This window comes from Moschus berezovskii, chromosome 2 (assembly GCF_049115385.1).
Source record: "Moschus berezovskii isolate FMDL1 chromosome 2, NW_MosBer_1.0, whole genome shotgun sequence".
NCBI classification, from domain to species: Eukaryota; Metazoa; Chordata; class Mammalia; order Artiodactyla; family Moschidae; genus Moschus; species Moschus berezovskii.
In genome coordinates, this window is record NC_142461.1 from 20,469,225 (window position 1) to 20,482,922 (window position 13,698).

Genomic DNA, 13,698 nt, shown 5'->3' on the forward strand with positions numbered 1-13,698 from the left:
AAGCGCAAGGGTCACAGAAGTCCATAAGGTCACAAAAAGCTGGACACAACTGAAGCAACTTAGCACGTACGCATGCACCTCTCCTTTAGAGCATTTGCCACTGCAGTGGCTTTATGTTTTTCAGATCGGGTTCTTAGCCACACCACCACCCCAACCCTCCCCACGACACGGTGGGCTTCATCAGGACCAGGGCTGTGTTTGCTCACCACTGTTTCCTCGGCCCTTAGCATGGGGCACAGCACTTTGAAGGGGCTCAATAAATATTGGTTGAAAAATTGCAGCCGAAGAATAAAGCTTCCCTCTGGGTTCCACCTTCTATTTATTGTTGCCTCTGCGCTTTGGCTCCCAGAATGACTACAGTTATGTCAAAGCTGCGAAAGGTTTGTTAAGGAACTTGCAAATTCTGAAATCAAACCTCTAAGAGGATGAATCTAAAACCTGATTTGCTAAGAAGCTCCTGCCTATGCTTATCACCAGGGGTGACTCAGAGAAAATGTCCCGAACAAACCCTGGTGTTTGGAGAGGCCCCATGGAGCCAGCGACCAGGCTGCCAACTCATCCTTGGCCGCCCCACCCTCTGGGCCTATAGGCGGGGCCCAGAGAGGAGGCCCCTCTATGTCTTCTTGGGAACAAAGCAGGACAAACAATAACAAATGTAAGCCGTGGTTTGATCGCTCGAAGTACTTGAGTGAGGAAGAGTCCCCCCACTTTTATGTGAAGGACTCAAATTTAGACTATTGACAGGGGCCTCTCTGGCAGTCCAGTGGTTAAGAGTCCGCCTTCCAACTCAGGAGATGCGGGTTCAATCGCTAGTTAGGGAACTAAGATCCCACGCTCCATGGGGCAACGAAGCTAGTGTACTTCAACTAGTGGGCCTGAATGTTTTAGAGCCTGTGTTCTGCAACAAGAGAATATTGACAGTATCCATCACTGAGTTGCCCACAGTGTCAACAAGATCCGCTGACAGAATAGAAAGAAGATGTTGCCAGAGACACACATAGCCTATGTGCATCTTTTACAGCACTCTCTGAATTCCTACTTTTAATAAGTCCTGGATTTAGCCTGTGAATAACACAGTTGGCTCATTTGCTTGTATATTAAAAGGGCTAATCTGTTGAGTGTAAGTGTTTAAAAATACGCCGCAGTGGCCCTGTTTTGACATCTGTTTTCATATACCGGAAACCTTGAAAAATTTGAAATGGCCATGAACTCCCTCTGAAATGAATCTCCTTCTCTCTCCAAGCCCCCAGACCCTTGACTGCCCCCTTCCCAGCCCCAAACCTTGAAGCACAGAGCCTCTCAAAACTTTCCCAGTCCTCCCTCAAGGCACCCCCATGGTAGGCTAGTGAGTAGGGGTTATTGGGGACCCCATTTCTCATGCTTGGGGTCTTCAGATCTTCCTTCTGCTCAGGACCTCTTGACTTCTGGAGCTGATTTTGCTTATGGAGAGGAGTTAACCTGACAAGTTAGGAGCCTTTCCAAGGTAGGAAACTGGAGCTGTGGGTTTTCTTTTTTTATTAACATTCTTCCTTCCCCAGAGTGTGACTTTTTCCAGTTTGTGACCAGGGAGTCAATGCTAACCTTTGTGGCCCGTTTAAGTAATGGCAGTGGCAAGTCACATGGGCCCATTAACTCCCCCAGGCCCCCGCAGGGCCTGGATGTGAAGCACTGTGGAATAATACTCAGCTCGGTTTTTTCTTCTTTTTTCCCCCTTTTCTTCTTTTGCTGGCTCTTTCCCTCAGCTGTGGTTTGATTATTTTTAACATTGCTTCCTGACTTGCTTTTTAACTTGCAAGAAACAGTGAGATAGAAAGGGGAGAGGGAAAGAACCTACAGAACAAGCGGGTGGCGTGCACTTCCTGGAAACGTCGGCGTGGTTTCTGGGTACCCTCTGCGCAAGAGCGCCAGGAAACCACACACCAGAAGGGCCGATGCTGTGGGGCTGACAGGCCCTCGGTCACCTGGCCTCATGCTTCCCGCAGACCTGCCCCCAAGCTGTCCCCACCACCATCAAAGCTGTACTTCTCTACCTGGATTCATTACTGTGTCCTTTGTGAGTTTTGTCTCAAGGCACCCAGCTGAATGCTGTCTGCTCAGAGAGCAGGGCCCAGCTCCTAAACTTGGTGTCCCTGGCTCGCCAGATCACAGAAGGACCGTGCCAGTCCACTGACTGATCTAACCTCAGGTCATGCTGGAAGACCAGAACAATTGCAACTAGATTCTAATTATCCATTTGTCAGAAAGGCACTTTCTGGCTGTTAGAGGGAAAACAGAAGTGGCTTTCAGCTTGCATTCATCCATCTGTTCATTCATTCAGTGAGTATTTTTTGAGCACCTACTGTGTGCCAGGCACTGTGCTATATGCTGGGGACTCAGCAATCAATAAGACAGAGTCTCTTCTCTCCTGGAACATGTGTTCCCATGCGACGGAGACCAGACTGTATCCATGATAATGGAAATGGACCAGGTGATGCTAAGTGTTCTAATTCAAAAGGAAGCAAGGTAAAGGAATATAGTGTGAAGAGGATGCTGCTGGACGTTTGGGCGGGCCCGGAGGTCAATGAGGCAGGAAAGTTCTAGGACGTGCACCTGTCAGAAATCACAGGACAAATATCATATGATACCGCTTATAGGTGGAAGCCAAAATTACGGTACAAATGAACTTATCTGCAACAGAAATAGAGTCACAGATGTAGAAAACAAACCTATGGCTACCAAGGGGGAAAGGGAAGGGAATAAACTGGGAGATTGGGATTGATATATCCACACTACTATATATAAAATAGATAACTAATAAGGACCTACTATATAGCACAGGAAACTCTGCTCAATATTTTGTGACGATTTCCTGGGAAAAGCATCTGTAAAAGAGTCTATGTGTATGTGTAACTGATTCACTCTGCTATACAGTAGCAAAAAACACATTGTAAAGCAACTATATGCCAATAAAAATTAATTCAAAAAAAAATCACAGGGCAAACAGCCCGGTATAGAGACCCTGTGACCAATCACCCCCCTCCCTTCGTCAGTTTTTACTGCAATCAGGGCCCCTGGGCTGCCTAAAGAGAACGTGAGTCATCGTCTTTGGAAGCTGAGGGACAGAGGAAAGGGCCCCGCGTCTACAGCAGGGAGAGCGTTCCCGGGTAAGAAACGTTCCATTCACGTCGTCAATGGCACGTTGTTCTTGCCCGACGCTGAAAAGAGAAAGGGGACCTTCCCTTCTGGTTCGGGGGGAAGAATGGGGCTCCTGTGGGGAGAGAAACCTGCTCTGGTTTCAGAAAAGAAACCCCAGCGTGGCTTGTGGGGCTGCCCAAAAGGAGTATGGACCCTACCAGCAGCCATGTTTGGATGGGCTCGGATGCAGATATTGTACTCGTGGGTCTCCGAAAACACTCATCTCCCCCCACACCCTTTTCTTTTCTTTTTCACCAAATGCCAGCAGAACAGGTGATGGTTCAATACGGAGTGAACTGAGCACAGAGAAACTCTCTTGAGCCCAGCTAACTGACGTGGCCATCACAACCCAGCTCCTGAAAAGTGAAGTGATCGCACAGAATTCCACTGTTGATGCCCAGGAATGATGACAAATGTTTCCTGAGACTAAGCATGAGGCGCTAGGCGAAGCATGCTCTGTGGAGTGACTCCGTGAATTCTCACACCAGCCTTCATCGGTAGGCTACAGACATAAAGATATACAGACATGTCCATTTTACAGATCCAGAAACTGAGGCTCCCAAGTCGAGGACCATGCCAAGGTCCTACAACCGAGAAGTGATGGAGCTGAGATTTAAAGATCAGTGGTGGGGTGACTTCGGAGCCCATGATTTAATGTCTGCAGTCAGCACTGTGCTGTTAGGTGCTCTTGTCAGTCAAACCCAGCCCTACATGAGAGCAGGAAAAGACAGGAATATGTGCTTCCTTGGTCTTGATCTGGCCTTCAGGGGTACAGACACCCTGGAACACAGCCGGGCTGGTATAGCCCAAGGATGTCACACCACCCCCAGAGCATCAGGCTGTGTGCTTGGACCTGTTTTCACTTAAGTTATTCAGATGAGGGAAATTACCTGGAAAGTTACAGACACCAAACTTCCCCCAGTGAAAATGTCCCCAATATTCATTCAGGTAGTTGATACAGTACAGATTTGTCCTTACAGAATGTGCAGAGAGTCACAAAGCAGAGTCCACTTCAGAAGTGGGGGAACCCCTGGAGCAGGTTTACAGGAACAAGCCTGTAGCCATTTTTACCATAAAGATAACCTACTGCTTTATTAACAGTCACCCTCCCAGCCCTGGGGCCAGCAATGATTCAGAAGGTCATAGCATTTGGCAAAGGTAAGGCTCAAATGAGAAAAAAAACTCAGCAGGGCACCTGACGTTTGAATGTAAGTACTCCAGTCATTCTTCTCATTATTTTAAAGATGACTGCTAATTCCGGTTTTCTTCACTCAGTGTGTGTTGCTTGTAATATACAAGTCAACTGCAACTGCGGTTTAGCTGCAATTTGCTAGAAGCCGCTGTAATTGAACCCCCTTGGGTACGTGGCTACTTTGACCAGAGCAACGCTGCACTTTGATTGGTTGAAATCACTTGTGGTCTGTGTGGTCTGCAAGGCAGTAGGTGATGCTCATGAACATCTGTATATCACTCAGTCTTGGACTTTTCTGGTGGCTCAGACAATAAAGAATCCACTTTCAATGCAGGAGACCTGGGTTTGAACCCTAGGTTGGGAAGATCCCCTGGAGAAGGGAATGACCAGAATTCTTGCCTGGAGAATTTCATTGACAGAGGAGCCTGACAGGCTGTGGTCCATGGGGTCACCAAGGAATGACAAACACTTTCATACTAGTCTTTATTTGTTCTATCTGACAATGTCCAGTTCAATGGATTCTGCAGATGAAGTGCTCCAAACCCATCTAACCATGGAAACAACATGTTCGTTTATTATTGCTGTATTTGGAGGGGGTAGGGGAGGATGTGGGTCTCTTTGTGTTTAGGAAGTGGTGATAAGTTGCTTTAATCAGACCTCTGTCTCCTATGTCTGTCTGCTCTTATAGAGAGTACAACAGGGCAGCTGTGAGCACAGCTACTGAGTCACACTGTCTGGATTCCAATCCTGGCTCTCCCCTGGGAGCTTACATAAGGAACTTAAGTCTTCCATGCTTCAGTTTTCTTTTTTTCTTTTCTGTAAGATGGAAATGATGGTATCACCTACTTCCTAAGGTTGCTATGAAGATTAGGTAATTCAGTATACAAAAAGCATTTCATCCCTTATTTTTTAAAGAAGAGGTCCCACATTTTCATTTTTCACTGGACCCAAAAAATTAATGCAACCTGGCCTCCCCACAGCCCACCTCAGGAAAACTAAATTGAGTGCTTACAGCTACTTGATATATGTTCTGAACTCCTTGCACAAGGAGAAAACATTAAAACTTCAATGCTGCGCTCAGAGCATGCTGGGGTCCTGTGGTGGTCAGCTGAGCCACGTGCTCAAGGTCAGCAGCATGGCCAGTGTGTGTCCTGGAGGACAGCACTTAATGGAAACTAAGGAACTCATCCCTTTGTTTCTAGTACCTACCGTTTGCCCCCCAGGGCTTCCCTTGTGGCTCAGTTCACTAAGTATTTCCTGCAATGCAAGAGATCCAAGTTCAATTCCTGGGTCAGGAAAATCCCCTGGAGCAAGAAATGGCACCCACTCCAGTATTCTTGCCTGGACAATCCCATGGACAGAGGTGTCTTGTGGGCTACAGTCCATGGGGTCTCAAAGAGTTGGATACCACTGAGCAACTAACACTTTTACTGTCACCATTTGCCCCTGTTTCTCCAAATTTATTAACTTAATCTGGGGTTGTTAATCTTATGTTTATTTCCAAAAATAATGAAAGGGATCCTTCTAAAACAGAACAATAAACAAACAAAGCACTTAGGATAGTGTCTGGCAAATAATGAGCACTCCACAAGTGTTAGCTATTATCATTGTATTTCTCTGTCTTCCCATCAACCACCTCCTCTACAATCCAGCCGGCGTAAGGGAGTAAATGCATGTGTGTGTGTGTGTCTGTGTGTGTGTCTGTGTGGCTTCTGACAACACCCTTTGTTGTTGTTGTTTCCTTTTGTTTTTCAATATGCTAAATAAAACATGGATACAGTCTCATTTAAATAAAAAAGAACTTCAGACAGTGCTAGCGTCATGGGTTGAATAACGTCCCCCATTCACCCAGGACCTCAGGGTGTGATCTTATTTAGAAATAGGGTCTTTGAAGATGTGTTCAGTTAGTAAAGAAGACATGGGGACACCCTGGGAAGAAGGCCACGTGACGAGAGAGGCAGAGGACAAAGCAATGCAAGCCAAGGAAGACCCGGGACCCCCAGGAAACTGGAAAAAGCAGGAAGGATCCTTCCCCAGAAACTTTGGAGGGAGCACCGCCCTGTGACATCGCCATTGTGGACATTTAGCCTCCAGAACTGTGAGAGAATAAATTCCTGGTGTTCTCAGCCTTCCAGCTTGTGGACATTTGTCATATCAGCTGTAGGAAATGAATCCAGCCGGTAAATCCCACATTACCCTAAGGCACACGCCCCCCATGCCCCCATCCATGTCCCTTCTCCCGCCAGAGTGTCATTTTATTAACTTTCCAGGTTTTTCCCGTGAGTCTAGCATATTTCATCAACAGCATATGGCGAAGGTGGCTAAACTGTCCTCACTGCATTCTGCAGCCTTGATAGGAGCCGGGCGGCTGGACCACCTTCAGGATGAGGAGAGCTGAGTTGCCTCTCCCAGGGGACCCTCTCCTGTGTCTCCCATGAGCATTGCCTCTGAATGACAACCGTTGAAAGCCAAGAGAATCCTCTGGAACAATGCCTCCTTTTTCATTTTTTTAACACTCCCCCGCCCCACCACCACACAGAACATGGGATCTTAGTTCCCCGACCGGGTATCGAACCCAGGTCTCCTGCAGAGGAACTGCAGAGTCTTAACCACTGGAAGGCCAGGGGAGGCCCAGTGTCTCCTTTTTCATAATTCTCATGCCCTTGGGGTCATTTTAACAACCCTACTTCCTCTTTCTTATGCAGGTAACATTTTTGTCTACCTGAGTCATCTTCCACAGATGTGACTAATATGGGTCTATTTAATACTAATATGGGTCCATGCTCTGTAAGAACTGGAAGTTGCCATTTGAAGAGTGCTTGTGGGCCTCATCTTCCAGCTGTGAGCATATATATAGTTAGTTATCAGTTACATGAAAAGGGATCTTCACAGACAAAAGTTTCAAGTGGAAAGAATTTTAGAAACTACTTCTTAGGAGTTTTGGGGTTACAGCTCCCTTTTGAGGACCTGATAAAGATGCCAGTCCCCTTTCCTGAACTATGCACCAAGCGTATCAACAAGAATCTCAGGCCGGTCCTTGTGCCCAGGTTAAAGTCCCCCTCATTTGACAGCTGAGAAAAATCACTCTGAAACATAAAGCAAAAAATGTCTCAGAAGGAGCTGGTGGCAGACCCAGGACAAGAACCCAGATTCCCCATGACCCACCGCCTCCCTGAGACTCTCTCAGGAGACCCCTGTGTCAGCAGGTGGGGGACCACGGTGGGGAACAGGACACTGTGGGAAGAAAGCCCCAGATCCCAGGAGCCGATGGCTGGAGGGAGGGGAGCGAGTCCAAAGCCTCCATGCAGGTTGTGGCCAGGACACCTCAGTAGGTTCCTCGGACATGGCACTTCTCCAGTTTCCAGCAAGGCCAAGACAAAAGAACTTTACATTAAAGCAGCAAAGCTTTAGATAACACAAGGGAATTTTGTTTTAAGTAACTATCTTTGCATTTCTAAAAGAGGTTTATATACTGTCCTCTGCAAGCCTCATCAAAAATAGAATAGCATCTCATCTATCTAAGATGATTTGAATGTAGACAGTTATGGAGGCAAGAGACTGGTCAGGAACATTAAATCCGTTGTCTGGGCACACACCGTTCCTGCCTCCTTAGCCCCAAGCAGACATCATTTACCCTCATTGTACTATTTCTAAACCAACACCAGGTGTGGCCCCAGAGTCCTTCAGAGCTCAGTTCCTCCCAGTTGGCAATGAGGTCTGCAACCTGTATGCCATCCTCTGGCTAAATGACCTTCCAGTGTTGTTCCTAGTCTCTTGTGATGATGAAATATTCACTGGAAGGACTGATGCAGAAGCTGAAACTCCAATCCTTTGGCCACCTGATGCAAAGAACTGACTCGTTGGAAAAGACCCTGATGCTGGGAAGGAGTGAAGGCAAGAGGGGACGGGGATGACAGGGGATGAGATGGTTGGATGGCATCACCGACTCAATGGGCATGAGTTTGAGTGAACTCCGGGAGTTGGTCATGGACAGGGAGGCCTGGCGTGCTGGAGTCCATGGGGTTGCAAAGAGTCGGACACAACTAAGCAACTGAACTGACCTGAACTGTGATGACGGATTTCCCTGTCGTCCCATTTAAACTTTCTGATGGCTTTACTTGGCTCAGCAGAGGCCTAGGGATCTCTTATTTCTAGGGCAGGAGTCTCCCCTAGGACTTTTTTTCTAATAGCTGTTCTCCTCCATTCTCAGTCATGTGAAATGATTGAGAGCCCTAAGAATCCTTGCTTATGTTTACATAGGGCCCCCCAGATGACTCAATGGTTAAAGAACCTGCCTGCCAACATAGGAAATGCAAGAGATGTGAATTTGATCTCTGGGTTGGGAGGATCCCCTGGAGGAGGAAATGGCAACCCACTCCAGTATTCTTGTTTGGAGAATCCCGTGGACAGAGGAGCCTGGTGGGCTACAGTCCATGGGGTCACAAAAGGGTCAGACACGACTGAGCACACATGCATGCTTGTTAACAAAGTCAGTTCTATAAAACTATTATTGCCACAGGGCTTGTGTCTTGATTTTGAAACCCTCTTTTGTATCAGTGATCAATCTCTGTCTCTCCCTTTCTCTCCACGACATTCCTAATGCTAGATTTTGGAGAAGAAACAAGCAGACTGACACAAATCTAAGCTGCGTCAGGAATTTCAAAGACAATGGCAAGGCGAGGTGTACTGTGAGGTTTTACGCCTTGTCACTGCAAATATCCAATAGGAGCTCTTCATCTATGACATCAGTTAGATGCATTGAGAATAGAGCCCAATGCAGGGCCCCTTTCTTGCCTTTGTTCTTTGCTTGCATCACCAAGCATTCCAGAACTACTTCTGGAACGTTCCAACCTTGTATTTACCTCAGTGCCCCTTGACATGACTCATAGTCTGTGATACAGCGGTGCTGACCCTGAAGGGAACAACCAAGTCAGCTTATGTCTGATGCTCCTCCAAGTGGAAGAAGCCATGTGCTAGGCATGTTGCCGCCTGTGATGGGAGGGTGAGCAAGTTCTCCCTGCAAGAGAGGGACTGAACAGGAGGCCCTGGTGTGCTTGTCTTTGGTTTTCTATTTTTGAGTCTGATGTAAACCAAGAGGGCTTTGAATATTTTCTGATGTCACTTTAAGAAATCCTTTGGTCTCCCTGCTTCTACACTTACCTCACTCTCTGCTGTCCATTCTCCGCCAGATAAAAGGGGGTCCTTTTAAACAGGAAGTGGGACCCAGCATATGGCTCCTCCAGGTCCTGGAATGCCTGCCCCCACCTTTGGCCTCCCCTTCTACAAGGCTCTGCCTCTCTCTCTGCCCAGCCATTCTCACCTTCTCGCCTCACTGGGTAGACGCCAGGCTCCTGCCTGGGGCCTTCACTCTGGCTGCTGCCTCTGTTTTTAAGGCAGATGACTGGCTAACTCGCTCAGCTCTCTCCCTCTCACTTTCTCAACAGGGCCTACCTGGACGACCCTCTGTAACATGGCAACCTGCCTCCCACACATACACACCCCAGTCCTCCATTTCCTTAAGCTTGTTCTCCTTTGCATTCATTTACTTTACTCTTTCCAAAGTGCTTATGAACTTCCTGGGTACTGTATTGTTCTCACTTACCATGTTTGTTGTTTACTATCTCACTGTCTCCCAGGAGAATGGAAGCTCCAGGGGGCGGGAATCTTTGGTGCTAATTATCTTCTTCACTAACGTATTGGAGGTGCCTTGAGTTGTGGGGAAACAGTGGAAACAGTGTCAGACTTTATTTTTGGGGGCTCCAAAATCACTGCAGATGCTGATTGCAGCCAGGAAATGAAAAGACGCTTACTCCTTGGAAGGAAAGTTATTACCAACCTAGATAGCATATTAAAAAGCAGAAACATTACTTTGCCAACCAAGGTCTGTCTAGTCAAGGCTATGGTTTTTCCAGTGGTCATGTATGGATGTGAGAGTTAGACTGTGAAGAAAGCTGATCACCGAAGAATTGATGCTTTTGAACTGTGGTGCTGGAGAAGACTCTTGAGAGTCCCTTGGACTGCAAAGAGATCCAACCAGTCCATTCTAAAGAAGATCAATCCTGGGTGTTCATTGGAAGGACTGATGCTGAAGCTGAAACTCCAGTACTTTGGCCACCTCATGCCACGAGTTGACTCACTGGAAAAGAGTCTGATACTGGGAGGGATTGGGGGCAGGAGGAGAAGGGGACGACAGAGAATGAGATGGCTGGATGGCATCACTGACTCGATGGACATGAGTTTGAGTGGACTCCAGGAGTTGATGATGGACAGGGAGGCCTGGCTTGCTGTGATTCATGGGGTCACAAAGAGTCAGACACGACTGAGCGACTGAACTGAACTGGAGTTGTGCTGGGTAGTTTAGCTGCTCAGTTAACAGTCGATAAATAAATGGTTTAACGAATAAATAAGTACATGAGTGAATAAAACATTTGTTCTGGGGTGACTACTGATCGGTAGCAAATATTTAGAAACCACCTCTAACAGTTTCTAACAGAATCAGGAAAATGGGATGGGGGACTCAACATTGTAGAAAAAGGTGAACACATGATCAATAGCATTTATTTTTCTGCTTAATATATACTCACTGGTAGTGTTGACCTCGGAGAAGGCAATGGCACCCGACTCCAGTACTCTTGCCTGGAAAATCCCATGGATGGAGGAGCCTGGTAGGCTGCAGTCCATGGGGTCGCGAACAGTCGGATACATACGACTGAGCGCCTTCACTTTCACTTTTCTCTTTCATGCATTGGAGAAGGAAATGGCAACCCACTCCAGTGTTCTTGCCTGGAGAATCTCAGGGACAGGGGAGCCTGGTGGGCTTCCGTCTATGGGGTCGCACAGAGTCGGACACGACTGAAGCGGCTTAGCAGCAGCAGAAGTGTTGAACTATTTTTATAGAAGCAAAACTGACACAACTTCCAGCAGGTGGTTTTGACAGTAATTTTATTTTATTTTACAAAAGAAAGTTGCAGCAGTTTTCTGGGTCTCTCTGGCAAAATACAAATGGTAGCCTGGACTACTCTAGTAGCACTTCAGATTTTCCTTCATTAGAGACAGAGCAGAAATGCATGTGCAGGGAAGTTACTTAAAAAGCATAAATATTTTACCAAAAGAAAGATGCTTTTGTGGTTGGGTGATGGAATAATTTACGCTAACTACTTTTCAGCATCTCTAATTTTGCATGCAAAGGTGAGCTCATGTGATTAGTTAGTAAAAGTTGCTCAGTCGTGTCCAACTCTTTGCAACACCATGGGCTATATAATTCATGGAATTCTCCAGGCCAGAATACTGGAGTGGGTAGCCTTTTCCTTCCCCAGGGGAAGATCAAACCCAGGATGAAACCCAAGTCTCCTCCATTGCAGGCAGATTCTTTACCAGCTGAGCCATAAGGGAAGCCCAAGAATACTGGAGTGGGTAACCTATCCCTTCTCCAGCAGATCTTCCTGACCCAGGAATCAAATAGGGGTCTCCTGCATTGCAGGCGGATTCTTTACCAACTGAGCTATCAGGGAAGCCCCTAATGTTACTGACAGAAAGTTAGTGAAAGCTGCTCATGTGATTAGGAGCCAAAAAGTCTTAGTAAGACATGCTCTCAGACTGTTAATGAAAAGGCAGACCCAAGGGTAACACCAAGGCAGAGTAATACATCATCATCGAATAACCATCATACCATCCAATTAACTTTTGCAGAGGAAGCAACCTTGAATCTAAATGCTAACAATACAGGGCTGTAAAAGATACAGAATGATTCTATTGAAAAGAAAGTTGACCCTGGAGGCCTCATGAAATCATGTCCATAAAACTCTGCATTTGAGAGAGGAGATGCAAAATAAGATAACAAAGGAAATGTACATTGAGTCTGTCTGCTTCGGAAGGAAAACGTGCATTCTTATGGCAATTTGGGTTTCAAAGATTGAAGGGTGTTTATTGTTTCCTTCAATGTACTTTGTGGAAGTGCTTTTCACAATCTAAATGCCGCTGTGATTAATTAAACATGCACACATTGACATTCTACTGTGTGAGCTTAGAAAAATTGCAAGGCTAACCTTTTTAAAAAGTACGCCTAATTGCTAAGACCTGATGGGGGGTGACACCAAATGAAAGACTTTCAGATGAATCTCTGGTTGAAGTCAAAGGTCGCCAGCATTTTGTGGCCTGAGAAGGGTTTAAACTTGGTTTCTTTCTTTTTCTTTTGTGAATCATTTTATTTATTTTTTCACTCTGCTGGGTCTTGGATGCTGTGAGGGCTTTTCTCTAGTTGTGGCAAGTGAGGGCTATTCTCCATTGCAGTGTTAGGGCTTTTCATGGTGGTGGCTCCTCTTGTTGGGGTGTAAGGGTTCTAGGGCACTCGGGCTCAGTAGTTGCTGTTCCCAGGCTCTAGAGTACAGACTCAAGGGTTGTGGCCTACGTGCTTACTTGCTCCACAACATGTGGGACCTTCCCAGACCAGGGATTGAACCACTGTCTCCTGCATTGGCAGGCAGATTCTCTACCACTGAGCCACCAGGGGAGCCCTAACCTTGGTTTCTTAGACAAGGTATCTTTCTAAGGAAACAATGTGGAAAACTTGGCCTCTGTGGACTGATGTCAAATCAAATCTCAGAAACAGAGTTCTGGATGAAGTAGAAAATAATAGCTTTATTGCTTTGCCAGGCAAAGGGGGATGAAGCAGGATCATGCCCTGAAAATCTGTGTGTCCCAACCTGGGAGGATATAGCAGAGTTCAAGGACAGAGTTGCTGATAAAGATCGGGGTGTGTGCAGGGCCTGCACTCCTTTAATCAGATAGTGTCCTAATGAGCTTCTCAAGGTTATCGAACTGTGACATTCTCTCTGGAACATCTTCCACTTGGTGGGTTTTTTTTTTTTTTTTTGGTGAGGGTTTTATTAATAGCTCTGAAGAAGAGCTTGAACATACTATGTGTATCCCTTGAGGTGGAACCAGGACCCTGCCCCAAGGCTGCACTATTGTTTCTTGACTGCTCCTCCCTTGTCTCTGCATCCCTTCCCTTCCCTGCTTGCACCTGTTGAAAGGTTTCCATCCCAAGAGCCCCACAAGGGTTCTGCTTGGTTTCAAACCCAGGCCATGGATTTCAGTATGGCCTCAGTTCAGTTCAGTCTCTCAGTCATGTCCGACTCTCCGCGACCCCATGAATCACAGCACGCCAGGCCTCCCTGTCCATCACCAACTCCCGGAGTTCACTCAAACTCATGTCCATTGAGTTGGTGATACCATCCAGCCATCTCATCCTCTGTCGCCCCCTTCTCCTCCCGCCTTCAATCTTTCCTAGATTTGCAAAATCTGGAACCCTCCTTCTTACTACCTTCACAATC